The sequence below is a fragment of the Carcharodon carcharias genome, chromosome 22 (assembly GCF_017639515.1).
Source record: "Carcharodon carcharias isolate sCarCar2 chromosome 22, sCarCar2.pri, whole genome shotgun sequence".
Taxonomy (NCBI): domain Eukaryota; kingdom Metazoa; phylum Chordata; class Chondrichthyes; order Lamniformes; family Lamnidae; genus Carcharodon; species Carcharodon carcharias.
The window spans coordinates 62,738,561-62,765,203 of record NC_054488.1 but is presented as its reverse complement, the minus strand read 5'-3'; positions in this window follow the sequence as shown (position 1 = coordinate 62,765,203).

Sequence of the window (26,643 nt, the reverse complement as noted above, 5' to 3'; positions counted from 1 at the left end):
TACTTTCATCAGCAGTACTCTCATCAGCAATACTGATTAGCTGTAATCTCATCAGCAGCACTCCCATCAGCAGCACCCATCAGCAATACTCTCATCAGCAGAATTCTCATCAGCAGCACTCTCATCAGCAGTACTCTAATCAGCAACACTCTCATCAGCAGCACTCTGATCAGCAGTGCCCTCAACAGCAGCACTCGCTTCAGCAGCACTCTCATCAGCAGTACTCTCATCAGCAGTACTCTCATTAGCAGCACTCTCATCAGCAGTACTGTGATCAGCAGTACTCTCATCAGCAGTACTCTCATCAGCAGGACTCTCATCAGCAGCACTCTAATCAGGAGTATTCTCTTCAGCAATACTCTCATCAGCAGCACTCTGATCAGCAGTACTCTCATCAGCAATAATCTCTTCAGCAATAGTCTTATCAGCAGTCCTTTGATAAGCAGTACTCTCAACAGCAGCACTCTCATCAGCAGCACTCTCATCAGCAGTACTCTCATCAGCCAAAATCTGATCAGCAGTTATCTCATCAGCAGTACTCTCATCAGCAGCACTCTCATCAGCAGCACTCTCATCAGCAGTATTCTCATCAGCAGTACTCTCATCAGCAGCACTCTCATCAGCAGTACGCTCATCAGCAGGGATTTCATCAGCAGCACTCTAATCAGGAGTATTCTCATCAGCAATACTCTCAACAGTAGTACTCTCATCTGCAGTATTCTCATCAGCTGTATTATGATCAGCAGTACTCTCATCAGCAGCACTCTTATCAGCAGCTCTCTCAACAGCAATACTCTCATGAGCAATAGACTGATCGGAAGTACTTTGATAAGCAGTACTCTCAACAGCAGCACTCTCATCAGGACTACTCGAATCAGCAGTAATCTCATCAGCAGTACTTTCATCAGCTTTCTTCCCATCAGCAATACTCTGATCAGCATTACTCTCAACAGCAGTACTTTGATTAGCAGTACTCTGATCAGCAACACTCTCAACAGCAGTACTTTTATAAGCAGTACTCTGATCAGCAGTACTATCATCAGGAGCACTCTCATCAGCAGTACCCTGATCTGCAGGACACTTATCAGAAGTATTCTGATCAGTAATACTCTCATCAGAAATACTTGCATCAGCAGTACTCTCATCAGCAATCATCTGATCAGCAGTACTCACAACAGCAGTTATTGATAAGCAGTACTCTGATCAGCAGTACTCTCAACAGCAGCACTCTCACCAGCAGCACTCTCAACAGCAATACTTTCATCAGCAGTACTTTCATCAGCAATAATATGATCAGCAGTTATCACATCAGCAGTAATCTCATGAGCAGTACTCTCATCAGCAGCACTCTGATCAGCAGTGCTGTCAACAGCAGCACTCTCTTCAGCAGCACTCTCATCAGCAGTACTCTCATCAGCAGTACTCACATTAGCAGCACTCTAATCAGCAGTTCTGTGATCAGCAGTACTCTCATCAGCAATAGTCTCATCAGCAATAGTCTTATCAGCAGTCCTTTGATAAGCAGTACTCTCAACAGCAGCACACTCATCAGCAGTACTCTCAACAGCAGCACTCTCATCATCAGCACTCTCATCAGCAGTGCTCTCATCAGCAAAAATCTGATCAGCAGTTATTTCATCAGCAGAAAACTCATCAGCTGTACTCTCATTAGCTGCACTCTCATCAGCAGGACTCTCATCAGCAGTACTCTCATTAGCAGTACTCTCATTGGCAGCACTCTAATCAGGAGTACTCTCATCAGCAATACTCTCAACAGCAGTACTCTCATCTGCAGTATTCTCATCAGCTGTATTATGATCAGCAGTACTCTCATCAGCAGCACTCTTATCAGCAGCTCTCTCAACAGCAATATTCTCATCAGCATTAAACTGATCTGCAGTACTTTGATAAGCAGTACTCTCAACAGCAGCTTTCTCATCAGGACTGCTCGAATCAGAAGTACTCTCATCAGCAGTACTTTCATCAGCTGTCTTCCCATCAGCAAAACTCTGATCAGCATTACTCTCAACAGCAGTACTTTGATTAGCAGTACTCTGATCAGCAATACTCTCAACAGCAGTACTTTTATAAGCAGTACTCTGATCAGCAGTACTATCATCAGGAGCACTCTCATCAGCAGTACCCTGATCAGCAGTACACTTATCAAAATTATTCTGATCAATACTACTCTCATCAGATATAGTTGCATCAGCAGTACTCTCGTCAGCAATACTCTCATCAGCAGCACTCCCATAAGAATTACTCTGTATGCAGTACACTCATCAGCAGCACTCTGATCAGTAGTACTCTCATCAGCCAAAATCTGATCAGCAGTTATCTCATCAGCAGTACTCTCATCAGCAGCACTCTCATCAGCAGCACTCTCATCAGCAGTATTCTCATCAGCAGTACTCTCATCAGCAGCACTCTCATCAGCAGTACGCTCATCAGCAGGGATTTCATCAGCAGCACTCTAATCAGGAGTATTCTCATCAGCAATACTCTCAACAGTAGTACTCTCATCTGCAGTATTCTCATCAGCTGTATTATGATCAGCAGTACTCTCATCAGCAGCACTCTTATCAGCAGCTCTCTCAACAGCAATACTCTCATGAGCAATAGACTGATCGGAAGTACTTTGATAAGCAGTACTCTCAACAGCAGCACTCTCATCAGGACTACTCGAATCAGCAGTAATCTCATCAGCAGTACTTTCATCAGCTTTCTTCCCATCAGCAATACTCTGATCAGCATTACTCTCAACAGCAGTACTTTGATTAGCAGTACTCTGATCAGCAACACTCTCAACAGCAGTACTTTTATAAGCAGTACTCTGATCAGCAGTACTATCATCAGGAGCACTCTCATCAGCAGTACCCTGATCTGCAGGACACTTATCAGAAGTATTCTGATCAGTAATACTCTCATCAGAAATACTTGCATCAGCAGTACTCTCATCAGCAATCATCTGATCAGCAGTACTCACAACAGCAGTTATTGATAAGCAGTACTCTGATCAGCAGTACTCTCAACAGCAGCACTCTCACCAGCAGCACTCTCAACAGCAATACTTTCATCAGCAGTACTTTCATCAGCAATAATATGATCAGCAGTTATCACATCAGCAGTAATCTCATGAGCAGTACTCTCATGAGCAGTACTCTCATCAGCAGCACTCTGATCAGCAGTGCTGTCAACAGCAGCACTCTCTTCAGCAGCACTCTCATCAGCAGTACTCTCATCAGCAGTACTCACATTAGCAGCACTCTAATCAGCAGTTCTGTGATCAGCAGTACTCTCATCAGCAATAGTCTCATCAGCAATAGTCTTATCAGCAGTCCTTTGATAAGCAGTACTCTCAACAGCAGCACACTCATCAGCAGTACTCTCAACAGCAGCACTCTCATCATCAGCACTCTCATCAGCAGTACTCTCATCAGCAAAAATCTGATCAGCAGTTATTTCATCAGCAGAAAACTCATCAGCTGTACTCTCATTAGCTGCACTCTCATCAGCAGGACTCTCATCAGCAGTACTCTCATTAGCAGTACTCTCATTGGCAGCACTCTAATCAGGAGTACTCTCATCAGCAATACTCTCAACAGCAGTACTCTCATCTGCAGTATTCTCATCAGCTGTATTATGATCAGCAGTACTCTCATCAGCAGCACTCTTATCAGCAGCTCTCTCAACAGCAATATTCTCATCAGCATTAAACTGATCTGCAGTACTTTGATAAGCAGTACTCTCAACAGCAGCTTTCTCATCAGGACTGCTCGAATCAGAAGTACTCTCATCAGCAGTACTTTCATCAGCTGTCTTCCCATCAGCAAAACTCTGATCAGCATTACTCTCAACAGCAGTACTTTGATTAGCAGTACTCTGATCAGCAATACTCTCAACAGCAGTACTTTTATAAGCAGTACTCTGATCAGCAGTACTATCATCAGGAGCACTCTCATCAGCAGTACCCTGATCAGCAGTACACTTATCAAAATTATTCTGATCAATACTACTCTCATCAGATATATTTGCATCAGCAGTACTCTCGTCAGCAATACTCTCATCAGCAGCACTCCCATAAGAATTACTCTGTATGCAGTACACTCATCAGCAGCACTCTGATCAGTAGTACTCTCATCAGCAACACTCTCATCAGCAGTACTCTCATCAGCAATACTCTCATCAGCAGTAGTCTCATCAGCAGCACTCTCATCAGCAGTACTCTCATCAGCAGCAGTCTCATCAGCATCACTTTTATCAGCAGTACTCTCATCAGCAGCACTCTCATCAGAAGTACTCTAGTAAGCAGTACTCTCATCAGCATTACTTTCATCAGCAGTACTCTCATCAGCAATACTGATTAGCTGTAATCTCATCATCAGCACTCCCATCAGCAACACCCATCAGCAATACTCTCATCAGCAGCATTCTCATCAGCAGCACTCTCATCAGCAGTACTCTAATCAGCAACACTCTCATCAGCAGCACTCTGATCAGCAGTGCCCTCAACAGCAGCACTCGCTTCAGCAGCACTCTCATCAGCAGTACTCTCATCAGCAGTACTCTCATTAGCAGCACTCTCATCAGCAGTACTGTGATCAGCAGTACTCTCATCAGCAGTACTCTCATCAGCAGGGCTCTCATCAGCAGCACTCTAATCAGGAGTATTCTCTTCAGCAATACTCTCATCAGCAGCACTCTGATCTGCAGTACTCTCATCAGCAATAATCTCTTCAGCAATAGTCTTATCAGCAGTCCTTTGATAAGCAGTACTCTCAACAGCAGCACTCTCATCAGCAGCACTCTCATCAGCAGTACTCCCATCAGCCAAAATCTGATCAGTAGTTATCTCATCAGCAGTGCTCTCATCAGCAGCACTCTCATCAGCAGCACTCTCATCAGCAGTACTCTCATCAGCAGTACTCTCATCAGCAGCACTCTCATCAGCAGTACGCTCATCAGCAGGGATTTCATCAGCAGCACTCTAATCAGGAGTATTCTCATCAGCAATACTCTCAACAGCAGTACTCTCATCTGCAGTATTCTCATCAGCTGTATTATGATCAGCAGTACTCTCATCAGCAGCACTCTTATCAGCAGCTCTCTCAACAGCAATACTCTCATGAGCAATAGACTGATCGGAAGTACTTTGATAAGCAGTACTCTCAACAGCAGCACTCTCATCAGGACTACTCGAATCAGCAGTAATCTCATCAACAGTACTTTCAACAGCTTTCTTCCCATCAGCAATACTCTGATCAGCATTACTCTCAGCAGCAGTACTTTGATTAGCAGTACTCTGATCAGCAACACTCTCAACAGCAGTACTTTTATAAGCAGTACTCTGATCAGCAGTACTATCATCAGGAGCACTCTCATCAGCAGTACCCTGATCTGCAGGACACTTATCAGAAGTATTCTGATCAGTAATACTCTCATCAGAAATACTTGCATCAGCAGTACTCTCGTCAGCAATACTCTCATCAGCAGCACTCTCATAAGAATTACACTGTACGCAGTACACTCATCAGCAGCACTCTGATCAGTAGTACTCTCATCAGCAATACTCTCATCAGCAGTACTCTCATCAGCAATACTCTCATCAGCAGTACTCTCATCAGAAGCACTCTCATCAGCAGTACTCTCATCAGCAGCAGTCTCATCAGCTGCACTCTCATCAGCAATCCTCTGATCAGCAGTACTCACAACAGCAGTACATTGATAAGCGGTACTCTGATCAGCAGTACTCTCAACAGCAGCACTCTCACCAGCAGCACTCTCAACAGCAATACTTTCATCAGCAGTACTTTCATCAGCAAAAATATGATCAGCAGTTATCACATCAGCAGTAATCTCATGAGCAGTACTCTCATGAGCAGTAGTCTCATCAGCAGCACTCTGATCAGCAGTGCTGTCAACAGCAGCACTCTCTTCAGCAGCACTCTCATCAGCAGTACTCTCATCAGCAGTACTCTCATTAGCAGCACTCTAATCAGCAGTTCTGTGATCAGCAGTACTCTCATCAGCAATAGTCTCATCAGCAATAGTCTTATCAGCAGTCCTTTGATAAGCAGTACTCTCAACAGCAGCACACTCATCAGCAGTACTCTCAACAGCAGCACTCTCATCAGCAGCAGTCCCATCAGCAGTACTCTCATCAGCAAAACTCTGATCAGTAGTACTCACATCAGCAACACTCTCATCAGCAGTACTCTCATCAGCAGCAGTCTCATCAGCATCACCTTTATCAGCAGTACTCTCATCAGCAGCACTCTCATCAGAAGTACTCTAATAAGCAGTACTCTCATCAGCATTACTTTCATCAGCAGTACTCTCATCAGCAATACTGATTAGCAGTAATCTCATGAGCAGCACTCCCATCAGCAACACCCATCAGCAATACTCTCATCAGCAGCATTCTCATCAGCAGCACTCTCATCTGCAGTATTCTCATCAGCTGTATTATGATCAGCAGTACTCTCATCAGCAATACTCTCATCAGCATTAGTCTGATCAGCTGTACTTTGATAAGCAGTACTCTCAACAGCTGCACTCTCATAAACAGTTCTCTAATCAGCAGTACTCTCATCAGCAGTACTTTCATCAGCAGTACTCTCATCAGAAATACTCTGATCAGCATTACTCTCAACAGCAGTAATCTCATCAGCAGTACTCTCATCAGCAGCACTTTCATTAGCAGTACTCTCATCAGCAGTAATTTCATCAGCAGCACTCTAAACAGGAGTACTCTCATCAGCAATACTCTCAACAGCAGTACTCTCATCTGCAGTATTCTCATCAGCAGTATTATGATCAGCAGTATTCTCATCAGCAGCACTCTCATCAGCAGCACTCTCAACAACAGTTCTCTAATCAGCAGTACTCTCATCAGCAGTACTTTCATCAGCAGTACTCTCATCAGAAATACTCTGATCAGCATTGCTCTCAACAGCAGTAATCTCATCAGCAGTACTCTCATCAGCAGTAATTTCATCAGCAGCACTCTAAACAGGAGTACTCTCATCAGCAATACTCTCAACAGCAGTACTCTCATCTGCAGTAATTTCATCAGCAGCACTCTAAACAGGAGTACTCTCATCAGCAATACTCTCAACAGCAGTACTCTCATCAGCCAGTTCTCTAATCAGCAGTACTCTCATCAGCAGTACTATTATCAGTAGCACTATTGTCAGCAGTACTCTCATCAGCAGTACACTTATCAGAAGTACTCTGATCAGTAGAACTCTCATCAGAAATACTCACATCAGCAGTACTCTCATCAGCAATACTCTAATCAGCAACACTCTCATCAGCAGCACTCTGATCAGCAGTGCCCTCAACAGCAGCCCTCGCTTCAGCAGCACTCTGATCGGTAGTACTCTCATCAGCAGGACTCTCATCAGCAGCACTCTAATCAGGAGTATTCTCTTCAGCAATACTCTCATCAGCAGTACTCTCATCAGCAATAATCTCTTCAGCAATAGTCTTATCAGCAGTCCTTTGATAAGCAGTACTCTCAACAGCAGCACTCTCATCAGCAGCACTCTCATCAGCAGTACTCTCATCAGCCAAAATCTGATCAGCAGTTATCTCATCAGCAGTACTCTCATCAGCAGCACTCTCATCAGCAGTACTCTCATCAGCAGCTCTCTCAACAGCAATACTCTCATCAGCAATAGACTGATCGGAAGTACTTTGACAAGCAGTACTCTCATCAGCAGCACTCTCATCAGCAGCACTCTCATCAGCAGCACTCTCATCAGCAGGGATTTCATCAGCAGCACTCTAATCAGGAGTATTCTCATCAGCAATACTCCTAACAGCAGTACTCTCATCTGCAGTATTCTCATCAGCTGTATTATGATCAGCAGTACTCTCATCAGCAGCACTCTTATCAGCAGCTCTCTCAACAGCAATACTCTCATCAGCAATAGACTGATCGGAAGTACTTTGACAAGCAGTACTCTCATCAGCAGTACTTTCATCAGCTTTCTTCCCATCAGCAATACTCTGATCAGCATTACTCTCAACAGCAGTACTTTGATTAGCAGTACTCTCATCAGCAACACTCTCAACAGCAGTACCTTGATTAGCAGTGCTCTGATCAGCAGTACTATCATCAGGAGCACTCTCATCAGCAGTACCCTGATCTGCAGGACACTTATCAGAAGTATTCTGATCAGTAGTACTCTCATCAGAAATACTTGCATCAGCGGTACCCTCGTCAGCAATACTCTAATCAGCAGCACTCTCATAAGAATTACACTGTACGCAGTACACTCATCAGCAGCACTCTGATCGGTAGTACTCTCATCAGCAATACTCTCATCAGCAGTACTCTCATCAGCAATACTCTCATCAGCAGTAATCTCATCAGAAGCACTCTCATCAGCAGTACTCTCATCAGCAGCAGTCTCATCAGCTGCACTCTCATCAGCAATCATCTGATCAGCAGTACTCACAACAGCAGTACATTGATAAGCGGTACTCTGATCAGCAGTACTCTCAACAGCAGCACTCTCACCAGCAGCACTCTCAACAGCAATACTTTCATCAGCAGTACTTTCATCAGCAAAAATATGATCAGCAGTTATCACATCAGCAGTAATCTCATGAGCAGTACTCTCATGAGCAGTAGTCTCATCAGCAGCACTCTGATCAGCAGTGCTGTCAACAGCAGCACTCTCTTCAGCAGCACTCTCATCAGCAGTACTCTCATCAGCAGTACTCTCATTAGCAGCACTCTAATCAGCAGTTCTGTGATCAGCAGTACTCTCATCAGCAATAGTCTCATCAGCAATAGTCTTATCAGCAGTCCTTTGATAAGCAGTACTCTCAACAGCAGCACACTCATCAGCTGTACTCTGAACAGCAAAACTCTGATCAGCAGTTATCTCATCAGCAGAAAACTCATCAGCTGTACTCTCATCAGCAGCACTCTCATCAGCAGCACTCTCATCAGCAGTACTCTCATCAGCAATACTCTCAACAGCAGTACTCTCATCTGCAGCATTCTCATCAGCTGTATTATGATCAGCAGTACTCTCTTCAGCAGTACTCTTATCAACATCTCTCACAACAGCAACATTCTCATCAGCATTAGACTGATCTGCAGCACTTTGATAAGCAGTACTCTCAACAGCAGCACTCTCATCAGGACTGCTCGAATCAGAAGTACTCTCATCAGCAGTACTTTCATCAGCTGTCTTCCCATCAGCAAAACTGTGATCAGTATTACTCTCAACAGCAGTACTTTGATTAGCAGTACTCTGATCAGCAATACTCTCAGCAGCAGTACTTTTATAAGCAGTACTCTGATCAGCAGTAATATCATCAGGAGCACTCTCATCAGCAGTACCCTGATCAGCAGTACACTTATCAAAAGTATTCTGATCATTACTACTCTCATCAGATATATTTGCATCAACAGTACTCTCATCAGCAATACTCTCATCAGCAGCACTCTCATAAGAATTACTCTGTATGCAGTACACTCATCAGCAGCACTCTGATCAGTAGTACTCTCATCAGCAACACTCTCATAAGCAGTACTCTCATCAGCAATACTCTCATCAGCATTAGTCTCATCAGCAGCACTCTCATCAGCAGTACTCTCATCAGCAGCAGTCTCATCAGCATCACTTTTATCAGCAGTACTCTCATCAGCAGCACTCTCATCAGAAGTACTCTAATAAGCAGTACTCTCATCAGCATTACTTTCATCAGCAGTACTCTCATCAGCAATACTGATTAGCAGTAATCTCATCATCAGCACTCCCATCAGCAGCACCCATCAGCAATACTCTCATCAGCAGCATTCTCATCAGCTGTAATCTCATCAGTAGCACTCTGATCAGCAGTACTCTCATCACCAAAACTCTCATCAGCAGCACTCCCATCAGCAGCACTCTCATCAGCATTACTCTGATCAGCAGTACTCTGATCAGCAGTACTCTCAACAGCAGCACTCTCATCAGCAATACTCTCATCACCATTACTCTGATCAGCAGTACTCTCTAAAGCAGTACTTTGATAACCACTAATCTGATCAGCAGAACTATCAACAACAGCAGTCTCATCAGCTGCACTCTCATCAGCAAACGTCTGATCAGAAGTACTAACAACAGCAGTACTTTGTTAAGCATTACTCTGATCAGCAGTACTCTCAACAGCAGCACTCTCACCAGCAGCACTCACAACAGTAATAATCTCATTAGCAGTACTCTCATCAGCAAAAATCTGATGAGCAGTTATCTCATCAGCAGTAATCTCATCAGCAGTACTCTCATCAGCAGTACTCTCATCAGCAGCACTCTCATCAGCAGTACTCTCATCAGCAGCACTCTCATCAGCAGCACTCTGATCAACAGTGCTCTCAACAGCAGCACTCGCTTCAGCAGCACTCTGAACAGCAGTACTCTCATCAGCAGTACTCTCATTAGCAGCACTCTCATCAGCAGCACTCTGATCAGCAGTACTCTCATCAGCAGTACTCTCATCAGCAGGACTCTCATCAGCAGCACTCTGATCAGCAGTACTATCATCAGCAATAATCTCATCAGCAATAGTGTTATCAGCAGTCCTTTGATAAGCATTACTCTCAACAGCAGCACACTCATCAGCAGTACTCTCAACAGCAGCGCTCTCATCAGCAGCACTCTCATCAGCAGTACTCTCATCAGCAAAAATCTGATCATCAGTTATCTCATCAGCAGTACTCTTATCAGCAGCACTCTCATCAGCAGCACTCTCATCAGCAGTACTCTCATCAGCAGTACTCTCATCAGCAGCATTCTCATCAGCAGCACTCTCATCAGCAGGGATTTCATCAGCAGCACTCTAATCAGGAATATTCTCATCAGCAATACTCTCAACAGCAGTACTCTCATCTGCAGTATTCTCATCAGCTGTATTATGATCAGCAGTACTCTCATCAGCAGCACTCTTATCAGCAGCTATCTCAACAGCAATACTCTCATCAGCAATAGTCTTATCAGCAGTCCTTTGATAAGCAGTACTCTCAACAGCAGCACTCTCATCAGCAGCACTCTCATCAGCTGTACTCTCATCAGCAGTGCTCTCATCAGCAAAAATCTGATCAGCAGTTATCTCATCAGCAGTACTCTCATCAGCAGCACTCTCATCAGCATCACTCTCATCAGCAGCACTCTCATCAGCAGTGCTCTCATCAGCAAAAATCTGATCAGCAGTTATCTCATCAGCAGTACTCTCATCAGCAGCACTCTCATCAGCAGTACTCTCATCAGCAGCACTTTCATCAGCAGCAATCTCATCAGCAGCACTCTCATCAGCAGTGCTCTCATCAGCAAAAATCTGATCAGCAGTTATCTCATCAGCAGTACTCTCATCAGCAGCATTCTCATCAGCAGCACTCTCATCAGCAGTACTCTCATCAGCAGTACTCTCATCAGCAGGGATTTCATCAGCAGCACTCTAATCAAGAGTATTCTCATCAGCAGTACTCTCAACAGCAGCACTCTCATCAGGACTACTCAATCAGCAGTACTCTCATCAGCAGTACTTTCAGCAGCTTTATTCCCATCAGCAATACTCTAATCAGCATTACTCTCAACAGCAGTACTTTGATTAGCAGTACTCTGATCAGCAACTTTCGAAAACAGCAGTACTTTTATAAGCAGTAATCTGATCAGCAGTACTATCATCAGGAGCACTCTCATCAGCAGTACCCTGATCTGCAGGACACTTATCAGAAGCATTCTGATCAGTAATACTCTCATCAGAAATACTTGCATCAGCAGTACTCTCGTCAGCAATACTCTCATCAGCAGCACTCTCATAAGATTTACACTCTACGCAGTACACTCATCAGCAGCACTCTGATCGGTAGTACTCTCATCAGCAATACTCTCATCAGCAGTACTCTCATCGGCAATACTCTCATCAGCAGTACTCACATCAGCAGCACTCTCATCAGCATTACTCTCATCAGCAGCAGTCTCATCAGCTGCACTCTCATCAGCAATCCTCTGATCAGCAGTACTCACAACAGCAATACATTGATAAGCAGTACTCTGATCAGCAGTACTCTCAACAGCAGCACTCTCACCAGCAGCACTCTCAACAGCAATACTTTATTCAGCAGTACTCTCATCAGCAAAAATATGATCAGCAGTTATCACATCAGCAGTAATCTCTTTCAGCAGTACTCTCATGAGCAGTACTCTCATCAGCAAACCTCTGATCAGCAGTGCTGTCAACAGCAGCCCTCTCTTCAGCAGCACTCTCATCAGCAGTACTCTCATCAGCAGTACTCTCATTAGCAGCACTCTTATCAGCAGTACTCTCATCAGCAGTACTCTCATCAGCGGGACTCTCATCAGCGGGACTCACATCAGCAGCACTCTAATCAGGAATAATCTCTTCAGCAATACTCTCATCAGCAGCACTCTGATCAGCAGTACTCTCATTAGCAGGACTCTCATCAGCAGTACTGTGATCAGCAGTACTCTCACCAGCAGTACTCTCATCAGCAGGACTCTCAGCAGCAGCACTCTAATCAGGAGTACTCTCTTCAGCAATACTCTCATCAGCAGCACTCTGATCAGCAGTACTCTCATCAGCAATAATCTCATCAGCAATAGTGTTATCAGCAGTCCTTTGATAAACCGTACTCCAAACAGCAGCACACTCATCAGCAGTACTCTCAACAGCAGCACTCTCAACAGCAGCACTCTCATCAGCAGTACTCTCATCAGCAAAAATCTGATCAGCAGTTATCTCATCTGCAGTACTCTCATTAGCAGCCCTCTCATCAGCAGTACTCTCATCAGCAGGGATTTCATCAGCAGCACTCTAATCAGGAGTATTCTTATCAGCAATACTCTCAACAGCAGTACTCTCATCTGCAGTATTCTCATCAGCTGTATTAAGATCAGCAGTACACTCATCAGAAGCACTCTGATCAGCAGCTCTCTCAACAGCAGTACTCTCATCAGCATTATTCTGATCAGCTGTACTTTGATAAGCTGTACTCTCAACAGCAGCACTCTGATCAGCAGGACTCTAATCAGCAGTACTCTCATCAGCAGTACTTTCATCAGCAGTACTCTCATCAGCAATAATCTCTTCAGCAATACTCTTATCAGCAGTCCTTTGATAAGCAGTACTCTCAACAGCAGCACTCTCATCAGCAGCACTCTCATCAGCAGTACTCTGATCAGTAAAAATCTGATCAGCAGTTACCTCATCAGCAGTACTCTCATCAGCAGCACTCTCATCAGCAATACTCTCAACAGCAGTACTCTCATCTGCAGTATTCTCATCAGCTGTATTATGATCAGCAGTACTCTCATCAGTAGCACTCTTATCAGCAGCTCTCTCAACAGCAATACTCTCATCAGCAATAGACTGATCGGAAGTACTTTGATAAGCAGTACTCTCAACAGCAGCACTCTCATCAGGACTACTCAAATCCGCAGTACTCTCATCAGCAGTACTTTCAGCAGCTGTCTTCCCATCAGCAATACTCTGATCAGCATTACTCTCAACAGCAGTACTTTGATTAGCAGTACTCTGATCAGCAATACTCTCAACAGCAGTACTTTTATAAGCAGTACTCTGATCAGCAGTACTATCATCAGGAGCACTCTCATCAGCAGTACCCTGATCTGCAGGACACTTATCAGAAGTATTCTGATCAGTAATACTCTCATCAGAAATACTTGCATCAGCAGTACTCTCGTCAGCAATACTCTCATCAGCAGCACTCTCATAAGAATTACACTGTACGCAGTACACTCATCAGCAGCACTCTGATCGGTAGTACTCTCATCAGCAATACTCTCATCAGCAGTACTCTCATCAGCAATACTCTCATCAGCAGTACTCTCATCAGCAGCACTCTCATCAGCAGTACTCTCATCAGCAGCAGTCTCATCAGCTGCACTCTCATCAGCAATCCTCTGATCAGCAGTACTCACAACAGCAGTACATTGATAAGCAGTACTCTGATCAGCAGTACTCTCAACAGCAGCACTCTCACCAGCAGCACTCTCAACAGCAATACTTTCATCAGCAGTACTCTCATCAGCAAAAATATGATCAGCAGTTATCACATCAGCCGTAATCTCATCAGCCGTACTCTCATGAGCAGTACTCTCATCAGCAGCACTCTGATTAGCAGTGCTGTCAATAGCAGCACTCTCTTCAGCAGCACTCTCATCAGCAGTACTCTCATCAGCAGTTCTCTTATTAGCAGCACTCTTATCAGCAGTACTGTGATCAGCAATACTCGGATCAGCAGTACTCTCATCAGCGGGACTCTCATCAGCGGCACTCTAATCAGGATTAATCTCTTCAGCAATACTCTCATCAGCAGCAATCTGATCAGCAGTACTCTCGTCAGCAATAGTCTCATCAGCAATAGTCTTATCAGCAGTCCTTTGATAAGCAGTACTCTCAACAGCAGCACACTCATCAGCAGTACTCTCAACAGCAGCACTATCATCAGCAGCACTCTCATCAGCAGTACTCTCATCAGCAAAAATCTGATCAGCAGTTATCTCATCAGCAGAGAACTCATCAGCTGTACTCTCATCAGCAGCATTCTCATCAGCAGCACTCTCATCAGCAGTACTCTCATCAGCAGTACTCTCATCGGCAGCACTCTAATCAGGAGTACTCTCATCAGCAATACTCTCAACAGCAGTACTCTCATCTGCAGTATTCTCATCAGCTGTATTATGATCAGCAGTACTCTCATCAGCAGCACTCTTATCAGCAGCTCTCTCAACAGCAATATTCTCATCAGCATTAGACTGATCTGCAGTACTTTGATAAGCAGTACTCTCAACAGCAGCACTCTCATCAGGACTGCTCGAATCAGAAGTACTCTCATCAGCAGTACTTTCATCAGCTGTCTTCCCATCAGCAAAACTGTGATCAGCATTACTCTCAACAACAGTACTTTGATTAGCAGTAATCTGATCAGCAACACTCTCAACAACAGTACTTTTATAAGCATTACTCTGATCAGCAGTACTATCATCAGGAGCACTCTCATCAGCAGTACCCTGATCAGCAGTACACTTATCAAAAGTATTCTGATCAGTACTACTCTCATCAGATATATTTGCATCAGCTGTACTCTCGTCAGCAATTCTCTCATCAGCAGCACTCTCATAAGAATTACTCTGTATGCAGTACACTCATCGTCAGCACTCTGATCAGTAGTACTCTCATCAGCAACACTCTCATCAGCAGTACTCTCATCAGCAATACTCTCATCAGCAGTAGTCTCATCAGCAGCACTCTCATCGGCAGTACTCTCATCAGCAGCAGTCTCATCAGCATCACTTTTATCAGCAGTACTCTCATCAGCAGCACTCTCATCAGAAGTACTCTAATCAGCAGTACTCTCATCAGCATTACTTTCATCAGCAGTACTCTCATCAGCAATACTGATTAGCAGTAATCTCATCAGCAGCACTCCCATCAGCAGCACCCATCAGCAATACTCTCATCAGCAGCATTCTCATCAGCAGTACTCTCATCACCAAAACTCTCATCAGCAGCACTCCCATCAGCAGCACTCTCATCAGCATTACTCTGATCAGCAGTACTCTGATCAGCAGTACTCTCAACAGCAGCACTCTCATCAGCAATACTCTCATCACCATTACTCTGATCAGCAGTACTCTCTAAAGCAGTCCTTTGATAACCACTAATCTGATCAGCAGAACTATCAACAATAGCACTCTCATCAGCTGCACTCTCATCAGCAAACCTCTGATCAGAAGTACTCACAACAGCAGTACATTGTTAAGCATTACTCTGATCAGCAGTACTCTCAACAGCAGCAATCTCACCAGCAGCCCTCACAACAGTAATACTCTCATCAGCAGTATTCTCATCAGCAAAAATCTGATGAGCAGTTATCTCATCAGCAGTAATCTCATCAGCAGTACTCTCATCAGCAGTACTCTCATCAGCAGCACTCTCATCAGCAGTACTCTCATCAGCAGCACTCTCATCAGCAGCACTCTGATCAGCAGTGCTCTCAACAGCAGCACTCGCTTCAGCAGCACTCTCATCAGCAGTACTCTCATCAGCAGTACTCTCATTAGCAGCACTCTCATCAGCAGTACTGTGATCAGCAGTACTCTCATCAGCAGGACTCTCATCAGCAGCACTCTAATCTGGAGTACTCTCTTCAGCAATACTCTCATCAGCAGCACTCTGATCAGCAATACTCTCATCAGCAAAAATCTCATCAGCAATAGTGTTATCAGCAGTCCTTTGATAAGCAGTACTCTCAACAGCAGCACACTCATCAGCAGTACTCTCAACAGCAGCACTCTCATCAGCAGCACTCCCATCAGCAGTACTCTCATCAGCAAAAATCTGATCAGCTGTTATCTCATCAGCAGGACTCTCATCAGCAGCACTCTCATCAGCAGTACTCTCATCAGCAGTACTCTCATCAGCAGCACCCTCATCAGCAGTACTCTCATCAGCAGGGATTTCATCAGCAGCACTCTAGTCAGGAGTATTCTCATCAGCAATACTCTCAACAGCAGTACTCTCATCTGCAGTATTCTCATCAGCTGTATTATGATCAGCAGTACTCTCATCAGCAGCACTCTGATCAGCAGCTCTCTCAACAGCAGTACTCTCATCAGCATTATTCTGATCAGCTGTACTTTGATAAGCAGTACTCTCAACAGCAACACTCTGATCAGCAGGACTCTAATCAGCAGTACTCTCATCAGCAGTACTTTCATCAGCAGTACTCTCATCAGCAATAATCTGATCAGCATTACTCTCAACAGCAGTACTTTGATTCGCAGTACTCTGATCAGCAATACTCTCAACAGCAGTACTTTGACAAGCAGTACCCTGATCAGCAGTACTATCATGAGTAGCACTCTCATCAGCAGTACTCTGATCAGCAGTACACTTATCAGAAGTACTCTGATCAGTAGTACTCTCATCAGAAATACTCGCATCAGTAGTACTTTCATCAGCAATACTCTCATCAGCAGTACTCTCATCAGCAATACTCTCATCAGCTGCACTCTCATCAGCAATACTCTGATCAGCAGTACTCTCATCAGCAGCACTCTCATCAGAAGTACTCTAATTAGCAGTACTCTCATCAGCAGTACTCTCATCACCAGCACTCTCATCAGCAATACTGATTAGCAGTACTCTCATCAGCAGCACTTCCATCAGCAGCACCCATCAGCAATACTCTCATCAGCAGCACTCTCATCAGCAATACTCTCATCAGTAGCATTCTGATCAGCAGTACTCTCATCACCAAAACACTCCTCAGCAGCACTCCCATCAGCATTACTCTGATCAGCAGTACCCTCATCAGCAATACTGATTAGCAGTACTCTCATCAGCAGCATTCTCATCAGCAGCATTCATTAGCAATACTCTCATCAGCAGCACTCTCATCAGCAATACTCTCATCAGTAGCACTCTGATCAGCAGTACTCTCATCACCAAAACTCTCATCAGCAGCACTCCCTTCAGCAGCACTCTCATCAGCATTACTCTGTTCATCAGAACTCTGATCAGCAATACTGATTAGCAGTACTCACATCAGCAGCATTCTCAACAGCAGCACTCATCAGCAATACTCTCATCAGCAGCACTCTCATCAGCAATACTCTCATCAGTAGCACTCTGATCAGCAGTACTCTCATCAGCAACACTCTCATCAGCAGTACTCTCATCAGCAATACTCTCATCAGCAGTAGTCTCATCAGCAGCACTCTCATCAGCGGTACTCTCATCAGCAGCAGTCTCATCAGCATCACTTTTATCAGCAGTACTCTCATCAGTAGCACTCTCATCAGAAGTACTCTAATCAGCAGTACTCTCATCAGCATTACTTTCATCAGCAGTACTCTCATCAGCAATACTGATTAGCAGTAATCGCATCAGCAGCACTCCCATCAGCAGCACCCATCAGCAATACTCTCATCAGCAGCATTCTCATCAGCAGTACTCTCATCAATAGCACTCTGATCAGCAGTACTCTCATCACCAAAACTCTCATCAGCAGCACTCCCATCAGCAGCACTCTCATCAGCATTACTCTGATCAGCAGTACTCTGATCAGCAGTACTCTCAACAGCAGCACTCTCATCAGCAATACTCTCATCACCATTACTCTGATCAGCAGTACTCTCTAAAGCAGTCCTTTGATAACCACTAATCTGATCAGCAGAACTATCAACAATAGCACTCTCATCAGCTGCACTCTCATCAGCAAACCTCTGATCAGAAGTACTCACAACAGCAGTACATTGTTAAGCATTACTCTGATCAGCAGTACTCTCAACAGCAGCACTCTCACCAGCAGCCCTCACAACAGTAATACTCTCATCAGCAGTATTCTCATCAGCAAAAATCTGATGAGCAGTTATCTCATCAGCAGTAATCTCATCAGCAGTACTCTCATCAGCAGTACTCTCATCAGCAGCACTCTCATCAGCAGCACTCTGATCAGCAGTGCTCTCAACAGCAGCACTCGCTTCAGCAGCACTCTCATCAGCAGTACTCTCATCAGCAGCACTCTCATCAGCAGCACTCTGATCAGCAGTGCTCTCAACAGCAGCACTCGCTTCAGCAGCACTCTCATCAGCAGTACTCTCATCAGCAGTACTCTCATTAGCAGCACTCTCATCAGCAGTACTGTGATCAGCAGTACTCTCATCAGCAGGACTCTCATCAGCAGCACTCTAATCTGGAGAACTCTCTTCAGCAATACTCTCATCAGCAGCACTCTGATCAGCAGTACTCTCATCAGCAAAAATCTCATCAGCAATATTGTTATCAGCAGTCCTTTGATAAGCAGTACTCTCAACAGCAGCACACTCATCAGCAGTACTCTCAACAGCAGCACTCTCATCAGCAGCACTCCCATCAGCAGTACTCTCATCAGCAAAAATCTGATCAGCTGTTATCTCATCAGCAGGACTCTCATCTGAAGCACTCTCATCAGCAGCACTCGCATCAGCAGTACTCTCATCAGCAGTACTCTCATCAGCAGCACTCTCATCAGCAGTACTCTCATCAGCAGCACTCTCATCAGCAGCACTCTGATCAGCAGTGCTCTCAACAGCAGCACTCGCTTCAGCAGCACTCTCATCAGCAGTACTCTCATCAGCAGTACTCTCATTAGCAGCACTCTCATCAGCAGTACTGTGATCAGCAGTACTCTCATCAGCAGGACTCTCATCAGCAGCACTCTAATCTGGAGTACTCTCTTCAGCAATACTCTCATCAGCAGCACTCTGATCAGCAGTACTCTCATCAGCAAAAATCTCATCAGCAATAGTGTTATCAGCAGTCCTTTGATAAGCAGTACTCTCAACAGCAGCACACTCATCAGCAGTACTCTCAACAGCAGCACTCTCATCAGCTGCACTCCCATCAGCAGTACTCTCATCAGCAAAAATCTGATCAGCTGTTATCTCATCAGCAGGACTCTCATCTGAAGCACTCTCATCAGCAGCACTCTCATCAGCAGTACTCTCATCAGCAGTACTCTCATCAGCAGCACTCTCATCAGCAGTACTCTCATCAGCAGGGATTTCATCAGCAGCACTCTAGTCAGGAGTATTCTCATCAGCAATACTCTCAACAGCAGTACTCTCATCTGCAGTATTCTCATCAGCTGTATTATGATCAGCAGTACTCTCATCAGCAGCACTCTGATCAGCAGCTCTCTCAACAGCAGTACTCTCATCAGCATTATTCTGATCAGCTGTACTTTGATAAGCAGTACTCTCAACAGCAACACTCTGATCAGCAGGACTCTAATCAGCAGTACTCTCATCAGCAGTACTTTCATCAGCAGTACTCTCATCAGCAATAATCTGATCAGCATTACTCTCAACAGCAGTACTTTGATTCGCAGTACTCTGATCAGCAATACTCTCAACAGCAGTACTTTGACAAGCAGTACCCTGATCAGCAGTACTATCATGAGTAGCACTCTCATCAGCAGTACTCTGATCAGCAGTACACTTATCAGAAGTACTCTGATCAGTAGTACTCTCATCAGAAATACTCGCATCAGTAGTACTTTCATCAGCAATACTCTCATCAGCAGTACTCTCATCAGCAATACTCTCATCAGCTGCACTCTCATCAGCAATACTCTGATCAGCAGTACTCTCATCAGCAGCACTCTCATCAGAAGTACTCTAATTAGCAGTACTCTCATCAGCAGTACTCTCATCACCAGCACTCTCATCAGCAATACTGATTAGCAGTACTCTCATCAGCAGCACTTCCATCAGCAGCACCCATCAGCAATACTCTCATCAGCAGCACTCTCATCAGCAATACTCTCATCAGTAGCATTCTGATCAGCAGTACTCTCATCACCAAAACACTCCTCAGCAGCACTCCCATCAGCATTACTCTGATCAGCAGTACCCTCATCATCAATACTGATTAGCAGTACTCTCATCAGCAGCATTCTCATCAGCAGCATTCATTAGCAATACTCTCATCAGCAGCACTCTCATCAGCAATACTCTCATCAGTAGCACTCTGATCAGCAGTACTCTCATCACCAAAACTCTCATCAGCAGCACTCCCTTCAGCAGCACTCTCATCAGCATTACTCTGTTCATCAGAACTCTGATCAGCAATACTGATTAGCAGTACTCACATCAGCAGCATTCTCAACAGCAGCACTCATCAGCAATACTCTCATCTGCAGCACTCTCATCAGCAATACTCTCATCAGTAGCACTCTGATCAGCAGTACTCTCATCAGCAACACTCTCATCAGCAGTACTCTCATCAGCAATACTCTCATCAGCAGTAGTCTCATCAGCAGCACTCTCATCAGCAGTACTCTCATCAGCAGCAGTCTCATCAGCATCACTTTTATCAGCAGTACTCTCATCAGCAGCACTCTCATCAGAAGTACTCTAATCAGCAGTACTCTCATCAGCATTACTTTCATCAGCAGTACTCTCATCAGCAATACTGATTAGCAGTAATCGCATCAGCAGCACTCCCATCAGCAGCACCCATCAGCAACACTCTCATCAGCAGCATTCTCATCAGCAGTACTCTCATCAATAGCACTCTGATCAGCAGTACTCTCATCACCAAAACTCTCATCAGCAGCACTCCCATCAGCAGCACTCTCATCAGCATTACTCTTATCAGCAGTACTCTGATCAGCAGTACTCTCAACAGCAGCACTCTCATCAGCAATACTCTCATCACCATTACTCTGATCAGCAGTACTCTCTAAAGCAGTCCTTTGATAACCACTAATCTGATCAGCAGAACTATCAACAATAGCACTCTCATCAGCTGCACTCTCATCAGCAAACCTCTGATCAGAAGTACTCACAACAGCAGTACATTGTTAAGCATTACTCTGATCAGCAGTACTCTCAACAGCAGCACTCTCACCAGCAGCCCTCACAACAGTAATACTCTCATCAGCAGTATTCTCATCAGCAAAAATCTGATGAGCAGTTATCTCATCAGCAGTAATCTCATCAGCAGTACTCTCATCAGCAGTACTCTCATCAGCAGCACTCTCATCAGCAGTACTCTCATCAGCAGCACTCTCATCAGCAGCACTCTGATCAGCAGTGCTCTCAACAGCAGCACTCGCTTCAGCAGCACTCTCATCAGCAGTACTCTCATCAGCAGTACTCTCATTAGCAGCACTCTCATCAGCAGTACTGTGATCAGCAGTACTCTCATCAGCAGGACTCTCATCAGCAGCACTCTAATCTGGAGTACTCTCTTCAGCAATACTCTCATCAGCAGCACTCTGATCAGCAGTACTCTCATCAGCAAAAATCTCATCAGCAATAGTGTTATCAGCAGTCCTTTGATAAGCAGTACTCTCAACAGCAGCACACTCATCAGCAGTACTCTCAACAGCAGCACTCTCATCAGCAGCACTCCCATCAGCAGTACTCTCATCAGCAAAAATCTGATCAGCTGTTATCTCATCAGCAGGACTCTCATCTGAAGCACTCTCATCAGCAGCACTCTCATCAGCAGTACTCTCATCAGCAGTACTCTCATCAGCAGCACTCTCATCAGCAGTACTCTCATCAGCAGGGATTTCATCAGCAGCACTCTAGTCAGGAGTATTCTCATCAGCAATACTCTCAACAGCAGTACTCTCATCTGCAGTATTCTCATCAGCTGTATTATGATCAGCAGTACTCTCATCAGCAGCACTCTGATCAGCAGCTCTCTCAACAGCAGTACTCTCATCAGCATTATTCTGATCAGCTGTACTTTGATAAGTAGTACTCTCAACAGCAACACTCTGATCAGCAGGACTCTTATCAGCAGTACTCTCATTAGCAGTACTTTCATCAGCAGTACTCTCATCAGCAATAATCTGATCAGCATTACTCTCAACAGCAGTACTTTGATTCGCAGTACTCTGATCAGCAATACTCTCAACAGCAGTACTTTGACAAGCAGTACCCTGATCAGCAGTACTATCATGAGTAGCACTCTCATCAGCAGTACTCTGATCAGCAGTACACTTATCAGAAGTACTCTGATCAGTAGTACTCTCATCAGAAATACTCGCATCAGTAGTACTTTCATCAGCAATACTCTCATCAGCAGTACTCTCATCAGCAATACTCTCATCAGCTGCACTCTCATCAGCAATACTCTGATCAGCAGTACTCTCATCAGCAGCACTCTCATCAGAAGTACTCTAATTAGCAGTACTCTCATCAGCAGTACTCTCATCACCAGCACTCTCATCAGCAATACTGATTAGCAGTACTCTCATCAGCAGCACTTCCATCAGCAGCACCCATCAGCAATACTCTCATCAGCAGCACTCTCATCAGCAATACTCTCATCAGTAGCATTCTGATCAGCAGTACTCTCATCACCAAAACACTCCTCAGCAGCACTCCCATCAGCATTACTCTGATCAGCAGTACCCTCATCATCAATACTGATTAGCAGTACTCTCATCAGCAGCATTCTCATCAGCAGCATTCATTAGCAATACTCTCATCAGCAGCACTCTCATCAGCAATACTCTCATCAGTAGCACTCTGATCAGCAGTACTCTCATCACCAAAACTCTCATCAGCAGCACTCCCTTCAGCAGCACTCTCATCAGCATTACTCTGTTCATCAGAACTCTGATCAGCAATACTGATTAGCAGTACTCACATCAGCAGCATTCTCAACAGCAGCACTCATCAGCAATACTCTCATCAGCAGCACTCTCATCAGCAATACTCTCATCAGTAGCACTCTGATCAGCAGTACTCTCATCAGCAACACTCTCATCAGCAGTACTCTCATCAGCAATACTCTCATCAGCAGTAGTCTCATCAGCAGCACTCTCATCAGCAGTACTCTCATCAGCAGCAGTCTCATCAGCATCACTTTTATCAGCAGTACTCTCATCAGTAGCACTCTCATCAGAAGTACTCTAATCAGCAGTACTCTCATCAGCATTACTTTCATCAGCAGTACTCTCATCAGCAATACTGATTAGCAGTAATCGCATCAGCAGCACTCCCATCAGCAGCACCCATCAGCAATACTCTCATCAGCAGCATTCTCATCAGCAGTACTCTCATCAATAGCACTCTGATCAGCAGTACTCTCATCACCAAAACTCTCATCAGCAGCACTCCCATCAGCAGCACTCTCATCAGCATTACTCTGATCAGCAGTACTCTGATCAGCAGTACTCTCAACAGCAGCACTCTCATCAGCAATACTCTCATCACCATTACTCTGATCAGCAGTACTCTCTAAAGCAGTCCTTTGATAACCACTAATCTGATCAGCAGAACTATCAACAATAGCACTCTCATCAGCTGCACTCTCATCAGCAAACCTCTGATCAGAAGTACTCACAACAGCAGTACATTGTTAAGCATTACTCTGATCAGCAGTACTCTCAACAGCAGCACTCTCACCAGCAGCCCTCACAACAGTAATACTCTCATCAGCAGTATTCTCATCAGCAAAAATCTGATGAGCAGTTATCTCATCAGCAGTAATCTCATCAGCAGTACTCTCATCAGCAGTACTCTCATCAGCAGCACTCTCATCAGCAGCACTCTGATCAGCAGTGCTCTCAACAGCAGCACTCGCTTCAGCAGCACTCTCATCAGCAGTACTCTCATCAGCAGCACTCTCATCAGCAGCACTCTGATCAGCAGTGCTCTCAACAGCAGCACTCGCTTCAGCAGCACTCTCATCAGCAGTACTCTCATCAGCAGTACTCTCATTAGCAGCACTCTCATCAGCAGTACTGTGATCAGCAGTACTCTCATCAGCAGGACTCTCATCAGCAGCACTCTAATCTGGAGAACTCTCTTCAGCAATACTCTCATCAGCAGCACTCTGATCAGCAGTACTCTCATCAGCAAAAATCTCATCAGCAATATTGTTATCAGCAGTCCTTTGATAAGCAGTACTCTCAACAGCAGCACACTCATCAGCAGTACTCTCAACAGCAGCACTCTCATCAGCAGCACTCCCATCAGCAGTACTCTCATCAGCAAAAATCTGATCAGCTGTTATCTCATCAGCAGGACTCTCATCTGAAGCACTCTCATCAGCAGCACTCGCATCAGCAGTACTCTCATCAGCAGTACTCTCATCAGCAGCACTCTCATCAGCAGTACTCTCATCAGCAGCACTCTCATCAGCAGCACTCTGATCAGCAGTGCTCTCAACAGCAGCACTCGCTTCAGCAGCACTCTCATCAGCAGTACTCTCATCAGCAGTACTCTCATTAGCAGCACTCTCATCAGCAGCACTCTAATCTGGAGTACTCTCTTCAGCAATACTCTCATCAGCAGCACTCTGATCAGCAGTACTCTCATCAGCAAAAATCTCATCAGCAATAGTGTTATCAGCAGTCCTTTGATAAGCAGTACTCTCAACAGCAGCACACTCATCAGCAGTACTCTCAACAGCAGCACTCTCATCAGCAGCACTCCCATCAGCAGTACTCTCATCAGCAAAAATCTGATCAGCTGTTATCTCATCAGCAGGACTCTCATCTGAAGCACTCTCATCAGCAGCACTCTCATCAGCAGTACTCTCATCAGCAGTACTCTCATCAGCAGCACTCTCATCAGCAGTACTCTCATCAGCAGGGATTTCATCAGCAGCACTCTAGTCAGGAGTATTCTCATCAGCAATACTCTCAACAGCAGTACTCTCATCTGCAGTATTCTCATCAGCTGTATTATGATCAGCAGTACTCTCATCAGCAGCACTCTGATCAGCAGCTCTCTCAACAGCAGTACTCTCATCAGCATTATTCTGATCAGCTGTACTTTGATAAGCAGTACTCTCAACAGCAACACTCTGATCAGCAGGACTCTAATCAGCAGTACTCTCATCAGCAGTACTTTCATCAGCAGTACTCTCATCAGCAATAATCTGATCAGCATTACTCTCAACAGCAGTACTTTGATTCGCAGTACTCTGATCAGCAATACTCTCAACAGCAGTACTTTGACAAGCAGTACCCTGATCAGCAGTACTATCATGAGTAGCACTCTCATCAGCAGTACTCTGATCAGCAGTACACTTATCAGAAGTACTCTGATCAGTAGTACTCTCATCAGAAATACTCGCATCAGTAGTACTTTCATCAGCAATACTCTCATCAGCAGTACTCTCATCAGCAATACTCTCATCAGCTGCACTCTCATCAGCAATACTCTGATCAGCAGTACTCTCATCAGCAGCACTCTCATCAGAAGTACTCTAATTAGCAGTACTCTCATCAGCAGTACTCTCATCACCAGCACTCTCATCAGCAATACTGATTAGCAGTACTCTCATCAGCAGCACTTCCATCAGCAGCACCCATCAGCAATACTCTCATCAGCAGCACTCTCATCAGCAATACTCTCATCAGTAGCATTCTGATCAGCAGTACTCTCATCACCAAAACACTCCTCAGCAGCACTCCCATCAGCATTACTCTGATCAGCAGTACCCTCATCATCAATACTGATTAGCAGTACTCTCATCAGCAGCATTCTCATCAGCAGCATTCATTAGCAAAACTCTCATCAGCAGCACTCTCATCAGCAATACTCTCATCAGTAGCACTCTGAACAGCAGTACTCTCATCACCAAAACTCTCATCAGCAGCACTCCCTTCAGCAGCACTCTCATCAGCATTACTCTGTTCATCAGAACTCTGATCAGCAATACTGATTAGCAGTACTCACATCAGCAGCATTCTCAACAGCAGCACTCATCAGCAATACTCTCATCTGCAGCACTCTCATCAGCAATACTCTCATCAGTAGCACTCTGATCAGCAGTACTCTCATCAGCAACACTCTCATCAGCAGTACTCTCATCAGCAATACTCTCATCAGCAGTAGTCTCATCAGCAGCACTCTCATCAGCAGTACTCTCATCAGCAGCAGTCTCATCAGCATCACTTTTATCAGCAGTACTCTCATCAGCAGCACTCTCATCAGAAGTACTCTAATCAGCAGTACTCTCATCAGCATTACTTTCATCAGCAGTACTCTCATCAGCAATACTGATTAGCAGTAATCTCATCAGCAGCACTCCCATCAGCAGCACCCATCAGCAACACTCTCATCAGCAGCATTC